The 14,779-nt window shown below is 43.1% G+C and overlaps 1 protein-coding gene across 1 annotated transcript in view; it reads right to left on the reverse strand.

Annotated features, from left to right (window-relative positions):
- The window catches only part of MAP7 (microtubule associated protein 7), a 133,604-nt gene that overhangs the window by 112,401 nt on the left and 6,424 nt on the right, over positions 1-14,779 (reverse strand). The window lies entirely within an intron of this gene.

Below are 14,779 nucleotides of genomic sequence, written 5' to 3' on the forward strand. Positions count from 1 at the left end.
AGAAAGCTAGTAGTCTTCAGATGCTGGATTCTATTTAAACCTCATTCTACCATTGCTTAAATATTTACTTGCTACTTTGCCATGCTACTGCTTTGTACCACAGAGGAAAATTTGGTATGAGTGACAGAAAAATCTGGATGCAAGCTAAATTTAATCAGCACATAGAAACAACCAAGCATATAACCTATTCACTTAAGAGGACAGCTTATATATTTTTGGGGAAGGGGGCTGCAAGAATCAGGATACTGGAAAACTTAAAATGCAAGACTTGGAGCCCTTCTTCGAAAATGCATGATATTGCCACCTCTGATAAGTACAGCCCTGGTGGTTCAGAGCCTGGGTGGGAATGAGACAAAGCTAAAGATGATGCAGCACCCGGGACTTGAGAAGCCAGGCAAGCTGCTGCTCCATTTCATCATTATGAAAAACAAAAAAACAACAAACAAATAAACAAAAACAGTACAAGCAGCAGAGCTCTCCATTCTGTTCAGTAGCAGAGTTATCATCAGAAGTGATAAAGGCTCCTGGTCCCCTCCCTGGTCCCTGGCTTTGCCCCCTACAGTCCCACCCCTGGTTGGTTTTCCTCCTCTTCAGGCTCTTGGCATTTCAGACTAGAAAAGGAACATCTTGACCCTCCGCCCATGGAAAGGCTGCAGTCCTAGGTCACTTGATCTAACTCACCCCTTTCAAGGAGAAACTCACTTCATTAAACAGAATCACTAGATGCACCTAAGGAAGGTGGGGAGAGGTTCACTTCAACCTTGGTAACTCGTATCTCCTCCTGAGGCGGACAGAGTCACCGGTAACTATTTAAGTGAGCATGTGAAAATTAAAGCTCTTTAGGCCAAGAAAGTAGCTTCGGTCAAAAAGGCAGCTGATCTGAAACCTACCAAATATGCAAAATCCCTTCCCTGTTTCATGCATACACAGCCCTCGAGTGCGTAAACACCACCATCAAACTGTGCTGGGAGGTCAGGAGCACTCCACACAGCATGCACCACGAACCGAGTTTGTAAAATGTGCTACAGGCAGTGTGGGAAATGGGCTGGCTCCGACCAAAGGGTAGAGAGCTAGTGCATACCTTTCGGTCTTCTGGAATTTCCATTCTTTTGCTGTTCATCTTCCTCATTAATGGTGAATAAACCAAGGGGAACTGGCCTTGCATTGGTCTTCTTCAGTCTCTCTTGCCGGAGAACTGTAGCTGATCCAGGCATACCGCTGCTACTTGCTTTTTAATTATTATTATATTAAATATATATGCTTATGTAATTGCAGCTCCCAGGAAGCTGCTAGTTTCTAAGCTGCCTGTTCATTTGAGCACTTGTAATGGATCCCCGATGGGTAAACAGTGTGCAGACAGCTGACAGATACTACCAGCCACTTGGCAACTAAGGCCCTGCGGTTCCCCCTCACCTAGCAGCAACCCCCCCCCCACTAGCCCCCTCCCACTTACTCCCCACAGGCACATGTGCTGGCTCTGGCTCTCTTACAGACTCTCACACACACACACACGCACACACACACACTCCTTCCAGAAACACCCTAGTAAAGGAACGCAGGTTCAGATGCCTCCGTCCGCTGCCTAACCTGTTTAATCACATCCCAGCTTCTCCTTCCTGCTGCAGTACCTTTCCCCAGTCTTCTTCCTGCTACGGCACAGGAAAATACTCAGCACACAGCAGAGGGGAAAATCTGATCCGCTGCCCTTCAGAGTTGCCCTGACAACCCTGACATATCCTAATCAAGGAGGCCTGGGGGCGGCTCCACGCCGGGAGAAGCTGCGGGTCCTGGGAACCCAGCAGCAGAGGGTTGCAGTGCGGGCGAGGCGAGGCGAGGCGAGGCAGCCAGTCTGCTGGGCAGCTCCCTTCCCAGGCGGCGGCGGCAGGATGGGAGGAGAAATGTGGTTTCCTTTGCACAAGCAGCAGCGGACTCCCCAGGCGGGGGAAAGGGGCTCAAGGAAAGAAGGACTTTTCTTCTTCTGGGGGCCAGGTTTTCTAGATTTTTCTATCATAACAATGTCTGCAAGTCCCTGGATGAATGAAGGCATGCTGGTAACCCCACAGCTCATTTCACACTCAGTAACACATCCCAACTTTCCAGACATTCTTACCACCCCGGAGTCTGTATAAACACAGGTCTGGCCATACCTGTCGGGGGGCGAGCATGGCCACGTACCTGAGACCCTCCAGTGAAGACGGGAACGGGGAGAACTGTGCCTACTCTCAGAGATGACAATTTAGAATGCTCCTTCTACAGGCAAGCAGACACAAGTGAGACACTACAATCCTCAAAGGGAGAAACAACTGCCTCCATTCTATCCAGCAAACTCCCCCAACCCCTGTGGCTTCGGGAAAAGTCACTACCAGCAGTGGCGAGCCATTCCCAACACTTGACCCAATTCCAGTCCTTTGTTGGACTGTTTTTCCAAAGCACACAATCATGTGATGATTGTTTTCTTCTGAAATAAAAGCTTTCTCACTTTAAAACTCTTCGTTTCTAGGCTGCCTAAAATTTATGTTGCCTATGAAAAAAAATTAAATTTACAATAAAAGACATTAGGAGATGCCAACTGCCAAATTCAGAAAATAATATTTTTTTTGCCTTTTAATCAAGTTCATGTCTGCTTAGAAAGTCCAAATCCTCCTGCCTCAAGCCACTCTCTTACTTTTTCTCAATAGTTAAACCTCCAGATCCAGGGGGGACCTCAGGACTCTAGGGCAAGTAAAATATCCTCTCTAAATCCTTTGTGTGGAAGAGCAACTGTGAACAACTCGCCTTCCTCCTGGTCCCTTGGTTTTCTCTGTAATATTGGGGTGATGACATCAGTTACCCTCCAAAGGCTGGGCATTTAAGTTAACACATGTTTAGATCTGTGGCTTAGAGAAATGCAGGAAATTTCAGACATGGAGTTTATTTAAAATCATGCTAGTGCATGAGACAGAGATTTGCAATAGAATAAAATGGAGTTTCAGAACTGAATGTGTGTGAGAAAACTTCTGAACCAGGGTCATTTTACACATAAGGAAACTGAGGACCATGGACCAAAATTCTCTGCCCAGGCCAATGTCAGCTGGCAGCAGCTCTACAATGAAAATTTAGATCTCCTTCTTCCTAGTCCAGGGCTTCTCCTTAGGACAAATATTTGACCTACATAGTTTAGAATCCCAGATCCTGCTCTGCAGCTTCTATGGAAATGGCAAGATGTGGAGAGGGGAGGGGAGGGAGGATCCATGCCTCAAATATTCCAGGTCTTGTTGTTTAAGAAATGAAGTGGCTACAAACTGGCTAAATACTTCCATAATTCTCTGTTTGGTAAACTCATCCTTTTTTCTGAATTAAACATGATTTTTAAATTTACTATTTTTTAAAATCAGATGACCAATAAACATAGACCAGTATTAAACACATACATATCTGTGAAATGAAAATATTTTCAAATCCACTTTGGTTTCTTTCTTCTAATTCCAGAGATCAGGTGAGGATTTACACTAGCAAAACACACATACACACACACACATGTATTGTCTAAACTACCTTTTGGCAGATGGCCCTGGGTTTAATCTTGACTCAAAAGTCGCCACCATCATACACCCCATGAGGTAGAGTGGGGTCAAGTAAAGGAATATAATAACAGCCCACCACCTGGGAACATGCTCAACTTTATGTCAGATGCTGTGCTGGGTACATTAGAAATGTCATCTTTGTCAGTTATTATATCCCAACAGATCAGGAAACTGAGGTTCAGAGAGGTTGAAGTCACACAGCTAGTTAAGTCACTGAGTCAGGATTATACCCAGGCCCATCTCTAAAGCCAAGGTGCTTTCATCCTACAGCCCTGTAAATTCTGACTCCAGCACCAACTGGCTGAGTCCCAGGCACAGCTGTAACCAGTGACCGGGAAGCAAACAGTCCAAGATCAAACAGTCTTAATGAAGGAAGGATTTTTCCCCCCTACCCATGAACTACACATTTTTCAGCTCATTTAAGACATATAAATACATTTGAGATTAGTTTCATAAATGCTCAAACCCAGTCTTTAATGGATTTAGGAGTTAATTCTTATTTAATTTCGGGAATACTGTGGCTTGCCCCTGTAGGGGCATGGAGCTACAAAAGTCCCAAAACAAAAGCAAATATGGAAAGGCAGGCAGTGAAGTCTTAAATTTAAATATCCCCAGAAGAAAAAGAAATACTATCTGAATTCTTGTATTCCCAACACTAATAAGCATTTTCAGTTTGATGTCGTACAACTGACCATGCATGTCACCTGCAGATACAGAACCTTAATCCAGTCCCCATGGGAACTGGTGTATGCAGACTCCCAAGAGTCAGCTGGGTTTTGCAAATGTTTTGTTAACATTGTTAAAATGATAAATGATGTATTAATGGAGACTTCGTACAAACTTGAGAGAAATGAGATACTGCCTAGTGCAGAAGGGTAGATTTTACAACTAGATTGGCTTCATACAGAGAAAAAAATGTTTATAGTATCATCCTAAAATGTACTCCCAATCACAGGTGAAAATGGCACTCCTTTTCACCGCTGTGAATGAAACAGGAGGACAGGCCCTTGAACAACTGCTGTTCCCACCTTACTCCCCACCCCCACCCCCAGCCCCACTCCCTTAGTACACAATGATTTATGTCTGTCCGTCTACCCTGGCTGCCGGGTACCTCTGGCCCAGCTCCAACCTGTGAGGTGGGTAAACATGAAGCAGAGTCAAACTCGCTGACGTGCAGGGGACGGCGACTCATGACGGGCCTGGCTGCCAGTGTTACATAAATGACTAGACACATGTAGGCACACGCATGCACACATACACCTTCGGGCTTCCGCTCACACTTCTGCTTCCTAAGCCCTTACATTCTGACAATAAAATTGGAAAATAGCATTGCCCATGAGTGAATCCAAGAATATCCTCTTGCAAAGAGAAATTGCTTAACCAGTCAGAAGCATACCTAGATTTTTTTTCCCTTGTAAAAGCCTAGTGAGCTGTACAAAAACAAGACTGAAATGGGAAAGAGCATGATTTGTACTAATTGAGGACCACAGTTGAAAACAGAAATTATTACTGCTGCATCCAATGGCCAGGTGCTGATAAATTACAGTTCTAGATACATGTAAGTTAATGACTTGTCAGTGGGGCCCAGAAATGCCAAAACATTTTTGCACGTTTCTACATTAGCAGAGATGATTAAGTCTTCAAAACTACTGCACTTCAGCAATCTCGTAAATATTTAATGCATCTCCCTAAGATAAGCTGCAATTTACTTCTAGCAGGAGTTTTTGAAATCCACGGTTTAATGCAACTTAAAAAAAACAACCCTCCCTTATATGACTTGAAATGACGAAGCCAGCGCCGGTTGACATGGAATCGAACAAGCCCTGGGGAATAAAAAGGGTCCCAGCTGGTCGTCTGTTGTCCCCATTCTTATAGTGAAAGGGTTTCCTAGAACGGTGCCACTTCCTGATGGCTTCTGTGGTGATAAAGGCACCACATTCTGCCACCTTAAAGCACTGTGCAGAGTTTCCAGCAGGCTGCGGGACAAAGAAATCCTGCACAAAGGAAGACTGACCCTTTGAAAGGAAAATAAAAAGGCAGGTTTGCTTTGATCTTCACTTTACCACCTTCTGTTAACAGGCATATAAGAAAAACAGTAAATACTACTGTAGTAGTGACATGCCATCAACGAAGAGGTACTAGGTCCCTGCTGTGCCTTTTATTGCATTTCTGTAAATCTTTGCTGCATGGTGAACACTTGGCAGTGCCAGCAAAACCCATTTCCCCATGTCTGCTCCACCATCAACAAATTTTAAACCCTGAGGGTTCATTTATCAGAATATATGGTGTGCATACTAAGCTTTCTTTAAAACCCTTTCCTAAATGTTAGGTAGCAGTAGCTGAGTTGCAAATATTATAAAATGCCACATTAAACTTTAACCCAATAAACGTAAGTTAGAATGCCCGTAGGCCCTCCTGTTCATTATTCTCATCGATAACAGTTTATTAATGTCTATTATTACATGGACTTCTGAACTTGACAAAAGTTGAAATGTGCCCCATAAGTCCTCTTCTCTAACAGAACACCCTCATTAGGTTAGAAATCCAACTTTACAGTGAGATTCAAAATGAGGCAAAGAAATCAATCACTGGGTTCAATAGGATCATCAGACAGAGAGCCAGGACTGTCTTTCTAAAAGTTATGGAATTCATCACTGGTCTGTGAGCAGTTCTGTGTTTAGCTTTATTTTTGAGCCACACCATTATAAAGATTAAAAATACTAAGAAAAGGTGGTTCCTTGTCTTGCTTTAGGAGTCACCAAGTCATGTTAAGGATGCAAATTGAGGTGCTCTGGGGATGACATCGGAGGGAAGGCAGCAGCCAAAGCATATAATGTTCTCCCACTAAACAAAGCAAGGGAGCCATTCAGGGGTGTTGACGACTAAATGTGTGGTCCAAGCAGGCCAGTCTAGCAGCTGGCAGAGGCGGGGGTGGCAGGGAGAAGGAGTGACACTTGAGAAACAAGAACCAGTTACATAACTACTTTGTCCAGGTGGGGAAAAGAGATCTCAAGTGGTGGTCAAGGGGCTAGATGGCAAGGACAAGAGTACAAGAATCCCTCACGTTGTTGTTTTTAACAGGCACCCCCTGGCCGTGTGGAAGGCTTATTTGGGGGGGGGGGGGAGGGATCAGGGATACCAAGTTCCTGCAACAGTCCAGTTGAAAGCTGGAGAAGGGGGCGATGGAAAGGAAAGGAGGTTAATGTTCTTATTGTAGATTTAGATGAGAACGAGGGATTTATATCTGTAGATCAAGTAAAGCTGAGAGGTGGTCCAAGATGATTTCAACAGATCCAAATAAATGGGCTATAGCTAAAAAGATTATATTTAGTAGCAACACATATGAACACCTCTTTTTATATTACAAAAGTACAACTGCACAGGTAGAACACGAAGACCTCCCCAACCTTCAGCAGGTACAAGGAAGGAGGGTCCCTGGACAGCAAGCTCGCTACACCTGGCAGCGTGAGGAGGCAGTAAAACCCTAACAGCATCACGGGCGCTCTCAGCAGACGCCCCGCATGCTGAACAAGGGGAACAGCCTTCTGTCGTTTCTGGTCCTCAGGTCACAGGGTCTGATCTAGATATTTCAAATGGGATAAGTCAGAACACATTCAGAAGAGAGCAACCCAGGACTCACCACAGGAGGAGCATTTGAAAGAAGAGACATTTTCCTCGAGAAAATAAGACAAGACTTTGAAAGATTAAAATAATTGAATTAGAGGTTAATGCATGGAAGGCTTTCTACTTTTCATGTAGTTCTGGAAGACAGACCTAGGGGCTGATGATTGGAAGGTACCAGAATATAACAAGCTGTGCTTTCCGTCCCTGAAGACAGCTTGCACATACACGGATCTGGGATGATGGGTTGCATTAATGCATTGTGGGCAGGTTGGATTTTTAGATCTCTCGAGTCTCTTCTGATCCTGTGATTCATGACCTGATGAAGATGGAAACTCAAGCTATATATCCAGGGGGAAATAGTCGAGCAGAGAGAAAAAGCCCGAGAGAGATCAAACAGCCCCCTCCCCCCTTGCTATCATTGTCCCTCTGCATGTGCTCAGACCGTACAGGGGTTCATTTGAAGGCTGCTCTGTTGTACTGTTTTACTCATTCGACTGACGCCCCCCAGAGGTTTCACACTTAAAGCTAAATGACAATGGAAGCCTCACTGGGAGTTCTGGTTAGAAGGGGGGCCACACTATGGTTCCTGCACCTGCGGCGTGCAGACTTCCCTCTCTCTCTCACCTACCTGCAACTGAATGGAAACCAACTATGTGAAAAACTCTAGGGAAGGGGAGATAAAGATTAATAAGATATACAGGCTTGCCCTCAATGACACAACTTTTTATGGATGGATCACTATGGCTATGTGACTTGAGAGATGACATCTAAAGGTGTGTGAGACAAAAGCAATGCTAAAGAACAGTAAATCAATTCAGTCTATTACTTTATGGGCACATTAAGGAGCGTGGCAGCCCGGAGTCTTCAGGCCAATAGGCATCTGCACAGAGATGCTTCCCCAGTCCTATCCTTTGCTGCTTTGCTGCTCTTTCCAATTCTTTCTCCTAAAACTCCCTGAAATTAAAACTGACATCAATAAAGATTTTTTTTTCAGTTTAGGAAGGTTTAATATCCTCTGTTTTGACCTGAAAATTAAATTAATTTAAAATGTCCTCTCTTAAAAAGTAATTAAGACGTTATTGCATAATTCTGGGGGTAAACCCTTGATTTTCTTTCTGAGGGTCAATGTTTCAGTCAGGTTCTCCAACAGCTTTTTTTGGGTTCTGTTTCTCTGGAGAAAAAGATAATATACGCATTACATACTTGTAAGGAGATTTATATTAAGGAGTAATGGCTGCTGGGACTACAGGCTGGCAAGCCCAGAATTTGAAGGGAAGGCGGCAGGCCGGGAGCTCAGGAGGGATTTTTGTGTTATGGCCTTGAGGCAACAGTCCTTCTTCCCTGAGAAACCTCAGGTTTTGCTCTGAGACCTTCGGCTGATTGGATTGGGCCCTCTATTATTACCAGGGGTAATCTCCTTTACTTAAAGTCAACCGACTGTAAATGTTAATCTTATCTGCAAAATGCCTTCGTAACAACTTCTAGACTAGCGTTTGCCTAAAGAACTGGACACTGTGGCCTAGCCACGATGACATCAAAGTAACCATCACCACCATGGTCAGTGACCCCAGAGAGATTAAGACGTCGGCCCCGTTCCCACACTGAAATCAACATGCTGCAGATAAAAGCAGGCCATTCTCAAATCTAAGGTCTATGTGTCAATGATCATATTCTTCACTAAAAACTACTCATTCAAATCATGGCCCAATATTGCAATGCTCTATCAAAACAACATTCACAAACTGGCGTTAGGACACCGCAGAATGGGCCTATTAAACCCCGCTTTGTTTTCATCAATGATCTCTTACTGAGAATCCAACACAGGTCAGCTTCAAAGCATTACCAAATAAATCCTTCTTATCATAAAAACCAAGCAGTCTGGCTGTCTCAACGTTAAATGGGTTAGAAAGTACAGACAGGAGGACTTAAAAAAATAAAACCCCTTCCTAGTTGTCACAGAATAAACCCACTCAGTATGTAGACGTGCATGGGGTGGAATAAGACGTGCTTTTCATGAAAAATAAAGTGTGTATGAAGGTTTGAATTATGAAGCTTTACACAGTTACTGGTTTATTTGATAACACCAATGTTGACCAAAAAAGTATATACAATTCTCTGACACAGTTCTGAAACCAACCTAGAGAAAGGAAGTGCCTACTAGAAATGCCAAATTATATAATCATAGTGGTTAAGTCTGAGGTTTGGTCATTTTCATTCTGTTAAGGCCCACACTGAACAGGATTAGCATATCCACTATAATTGTCAGCAACCAACCAGAACACCCAAAGCCTTAAGCTAAATTATACAGATTAGAGACAAATATACTTAGGATTACATAGCAAGCCCAGAAGCTTTTGAAATTTGCAACTGCTAAGCCAAAAAGATTCCTAGTGCATCAATAATTGCTTTCAAAAAAAGATATGAAGCATTAATTTCCGAGAACTAGATATCCAGTATGTTTTTTGATAATAGGACTTGTTTTAGTTTTGCCTGACCTCGGGCCATTGAGATTTTAGGGGGTTCTATATAGAAATAACAATTCAGAAGGATGAACAGGTTGACAAGCACACTTAGGGCACCCCGAACCTCGTCTCTAAAACCTTTTCACCTTTCACATCCAAGTGTTAAGCCCCTGCCTTAAAACTCACGTGAACTTTAGACAAGCAATTGAGGAAGAATTATCACAAAGGAGCCTTTGGGCAAACTTCCTAAAACACCACAAATGGATCATTTTGCCTTTTATCATAAGGCAAAACTGCTACACTTCCATTGTTAAAGGCACTAAAATCTTTGATGTATTAAAAAATGGGCTGTTCTAGACACATGCGCTATTGTAGTGAAGGAATCAAAACCATGATAAAAACTCATTTTTTTTCTGGACATACTACTACCTGGTTCCTGTATCCACACGGGCATGGAGGAAGAGACTCGTCCCGGAACCCCTGAAACAAGCAGCACCCATGTCCCTTTAGGGCCCAGATGCAGGCTTTATCCAGCTCCCTGTTCACCAACAGAAAGAGGGGGGTTTATAAAACCAAAGGACGTGTGTTTTAGATAAACTGCAAATTGTTCTATGAACGTGTCTCCTAGTAGGTTCACCTGTAACACAAAACAACAACGTGCTTTATAAAGCAGTCACTGCACACTTCACAACGGCTGGGAAGGCCCAGCTCCCGAGTCTGAACTCCATCCACCTGGGTTTATCCTGGTGTTAAGTGTGTCTGTACATAGTAATACTATCTTATGTTCAATAGCGAGTTATTTTTACTGAAAAATGGTATCAATTTAAATATTTCAAGGGTGGCCAAAGGACTGTCTGTGAACCAGTGGCCAGCTTTAGAACAGAAGGGCCTTCTGCTCCTCCTGACCCCCTGGGCTCCTTCCTCTCTCCAGAACCCTGAAGGCTCGCCCTCTCTGGAGGGTGCCTCACTGAATCTCCAGCGCTGTCACAATGACACGCGGCTCTCTCGGGTAACGGTGTAGGTTCCTGTTGCACAAGTTGGTTAACGATTGGGACAATTTTTTTCTCCATGATTTTTCAGCTAATAGCAGGCCAATGTCGAACCCAATCAATTTGTAAATAAACGGAATGACACTCTCAAAGTTGACTACTTTAGGTACAGCCGGCCCACCAATGATTGGATCCGAAATGCCAAACTGGCGTTCTTCCCTGTGAGGTCTCATTGGGTTATCAGACCATGGGGTCTTCCTATTCAAAGGCACATGCCCTCCCACAGCTCTCTAGACTACAAATAGTTCCCACCCCCACCCATATTTCTCAATTCATTTTAATGCTTTCTTTCTACTCTAGAGCCATCTCTTCTGCTTCTATGTTAGCTCCTGATACTGGGACTTATGCGAAAACCACTTTACAAAGCATATGGATATACCATTTTACATACACAAGTGCATCTTCACAGGATGGTAGGAGGTAGAAACCCACTGTTGCAAAAGAAATGCCTGGGTTTATTCCAGTGTTAAGTGTAATGATATATAATAATACTATCTGGTTTTCAAAAATAATTTTTTTATTGAAGAATGATATAATTTTAATATTTTAAGAATGGCTTAGGGCATATTTGTTTAATAAATTACCACAGTGACTATTGTATACATACAGGAAATTGGAGGGCATTCCTCAGAGCATCTAAACCCATAACCCACCTAAGAAGTGATATATTTTAAGATTTACTCTCATTAAATTATTAAATTATTAAAAAGATAAAAATCTAAATTAAAAATTGAACAAGATATTATTTTCTTAGGGAGAAAAGTCTCTCATGCACACCACACACACACACAAATACAGGATAGGCTATAAATGAGCCTCTGCAATTTGAGAGTCTCTTCTAAAATTTGCGACTAACGAGTAAGATGGCTTACTGCTATTTTCTTTTCCGTTTACGTACTTTGTTCGAAGAAACCCAAACTGCTTGCTTCTCATGAAAGCCATGCAAATGCAAGCTGCATATGCTTCCTCTATTTTCCTTGTAGAGAAACATACTCAATGACGTGACAGTGACTGGTTTCAAGTCAAAACAGGTCTGGGACGTCCATCTTTGTGGTTTAAAGGGAATGAAAGTCCACCTTTATGATTTAAAGTGTAATAAGCCTATAGCAATAATATTTTAGGGAAGAACTTAAAATTTGGAACTATGACATAGTAATAAAAACACTCTTGAGCACCACAGAAATCAAAGTCACTCAAGATGGGCTGGCATGGGTGTCCAACTCCATCACAACACAATCTAAGCGCCTGTCTCCCAGGCCAGCACATAACCGCCTTCTGGAACACTCTGTACATTTGTCAAAAGCACCATCCGATGTGCCTGGATGAGGCTCCCTACATCTGAGCAGGGCCCAGGGTGATGCGAACACACCGCTGCAATTATGTCTGAATCAGCCTCACATTCTGATTCTCTCATGATGGAGGCTTTACACTTATAAATAAAAATGTGCTGAAGGGAACGATTTAGCATGCCAGGGTAGGTCCGTATTTTCACAGTGATGCAGTACCAATCCTTAGTAACCATGGCCACAGTAATTATAACAACACTCCGCCCTTATGCATGTCAGGCACTGTTCTAAGTATTAACTCACTCAGTCCTTACAGCAACCCTGTGACGGTATGATGACCCCTGTTTCAAAAAGGAAGAAACCAAGGAAGAGAACAGCCCTTGCCTCTAATCCCTCAGGTAGTGGGTTGTGGATCCCTGGCAGCCAGGGGCCTAGGACAAAGTAATAGTTTAGCATTGTCCCTAAGTAACTGGGTAGTCAATATAAGCTCACAGCCAAATGGCTTCCCACATGTTTAGTTTCAGTATAATCTTTTTTTCTTTTTAAATATATCTTTATTGATTTCAGAGAGAAGAAAGGAGAGGGAGAGAGAGAGAAACATCAATGATGAGAGTCACTGATCGAGCCCACAACCCGGGCATGTGCCCTGACAGGGGAATCGAGCCCTGATCACCTGGATCCCAGGTTGATGCCCAACCACTGAGCCACCCCAGCCGGGCTAGGTTCAGTATAATCTTGAGGGGGGGAATCAAAGAGAGTCTTCCTCTTCCTTAGGAACTAGTCCCATTCAATGTCCCCTCCTGCTCTTTTCACTTAGGTCCTGGATTTTGTGGCTAGACAGGCGCCAGCTGCAGGGGAGAAAGAAAATGGGAAATCAGTTCTGCCAGAGGTGAGCCCTCACTGCAAAGGCTTCAAGTTGCAACCGATGGCACCACAAAGCCTCACAAGCACACACAAAAGCAGCTCAGGAGTGCCTCAGGCAGTTCTGACACGTAGAGCCCGAGGTATCAATTTGAGTGGAAAGAGCAGAAGTTACTGGACTGAGCCATAAGTGGAGTAACTTCTAATGAGAAGGGAAAAAAGAGGCGAAGGAAAGATTAACCCAAAGGGATGGCGGCAGATCGGGCAGCGAGACGGAGGGGGGAGCATCACGGAGAAGGTCTTCCTCGTGCCAGGAACTCACAGAGGAAACAAAGGCTGGTCACGGAGGCAGGAGCTGGTGATGAGAGTTCACGGGTCACCCGAAAATCTATGGGGAAAGTGTATAATCTTCTACAAAAAACTTAATTCTTAATTAGCTACCCAAAGTTGACCGTGGCTTGTTTTGAGGGGGAGATGGGACAGGAAGGCAGCATGGCAGCTAAGCAAAGTAGACAAAAAGAAAGCTAATTATCCAACATTTTGTTTAACTGCACATATTTCTACATAAAAGTGCATAAATATGTGCCTGAATATATGTGCACATGCATTTGCCTATCCAAGTATACTCATATTTACATCTCTATTTTCTTCCAAAAATTACTGGGAGTAAAATAAGATATAAACTCCATAAACTCACTAGATTGAGGGCAGCCGCTGTTATGTTTTCCAGGTGGTTTCCATAAGCAAGGTACACTTCCACCTCCAAATTAAACCTACGGAGGAGGTCAACTGGAAAAGCACTAGATAGGAAATGGACAGAAACCAGTTCTCAGCCTAGATGGCACAATGGAACCTCCTGGGGAGTTAAAAAAACTACTGCCACCTGGCTCCCACCCCCAGAGATTCTCAGATAATTACCCAGGGAGCAGCCTGCGCATCCAGATATTTAAAAGGTCTCCAGGTGATTTTAACTCACTGCCAAGATTGAGAACCATAGATCTGAACCAATGACACTCTGTTACATGAGCTCAATAATCATTTCAACAACTTAACCTTATGCCCAAGGAGTGAGCTATATTTAAATGAACCCACCAGTGCTGTGGTTAATTTAGAGCATCTACCAATGGAGCTGGAATGCAGGAAGCAGGCAGCCAGGTCCTGTTTGGTGTGTCTGCCACACTAAAGAGTCAGGTCAGGAGCTTCTGAGAACCAGAGCCTGAATGAAAATCTTGAGAAGCAGCCAAGTGTTTTTGCAACAGCCAATTACCATGCACATTACTGCTACCCGAATAGGCCTTGCGCTGGGGACTGAGGGCACTAGAACAAAGGGTTCTTCCTAGAATTTCACCTTGGAATTTAAACTTTTTCTAGAATATAAACTTTTCTACTTCCAACACAGTGTCAGGGATACAAATTTTAAAGGATGGTTCTCTTTACCAGAAAAACAATGCCATAGCATTAAAAAAAAGGCTTTCATAGCATTTAAAAAAAAAAAAAAAAGTTACAGAAGAAATTTTAACATACCCCAAACCTAAATTCTCTGAAGTTAAATACACATGATTTTACTAATAACACTTGCATGGCCCAATTCACATACAGCAAATGCACTTTCTCAGCTTCCTCTCCGGGCAGGTTTGTACCCCCATATTTATCTGGGTTATCTGGTCAAGTGTGTCAATTGTTGGCATTTTTGCACAATTCTTTCACAACTATTTCTGTAGGAGCCTCAAGGATGAGAAGCTGTTAAATGCAACGAGTTCTTGCTGTGAAAAATATATTGCTCTTTAAATCAAAATTCAAAGTGGCACCTAATAAAAGAAAATTTTATAGATTCTTTCTTAACTGGTAATTCCTCAAATAGAAAACACTGCTAAGGAGAATAGTACTCACGGAACAGAGAAAAACTACCCAACACCATTTAAGCTTCTGAACAC

The sequence above is a fragment of the Miniopterus natalensis genome, chromosome 5 (genome assembly GCF_054644295.1).
Source record: "Miniopterus natalensis isolate mMinNat1 chromosome 5, mMinNat1.hap1, whole genome shotgun sequence".
Classification (NCBI taxonomy): domain Eukaryota; kingdom Metazoa; phylum Chordata; class Mammalia; order Chiroptera; family Miniopteridae; genus Miniopterus; species Miniopterus natalensis.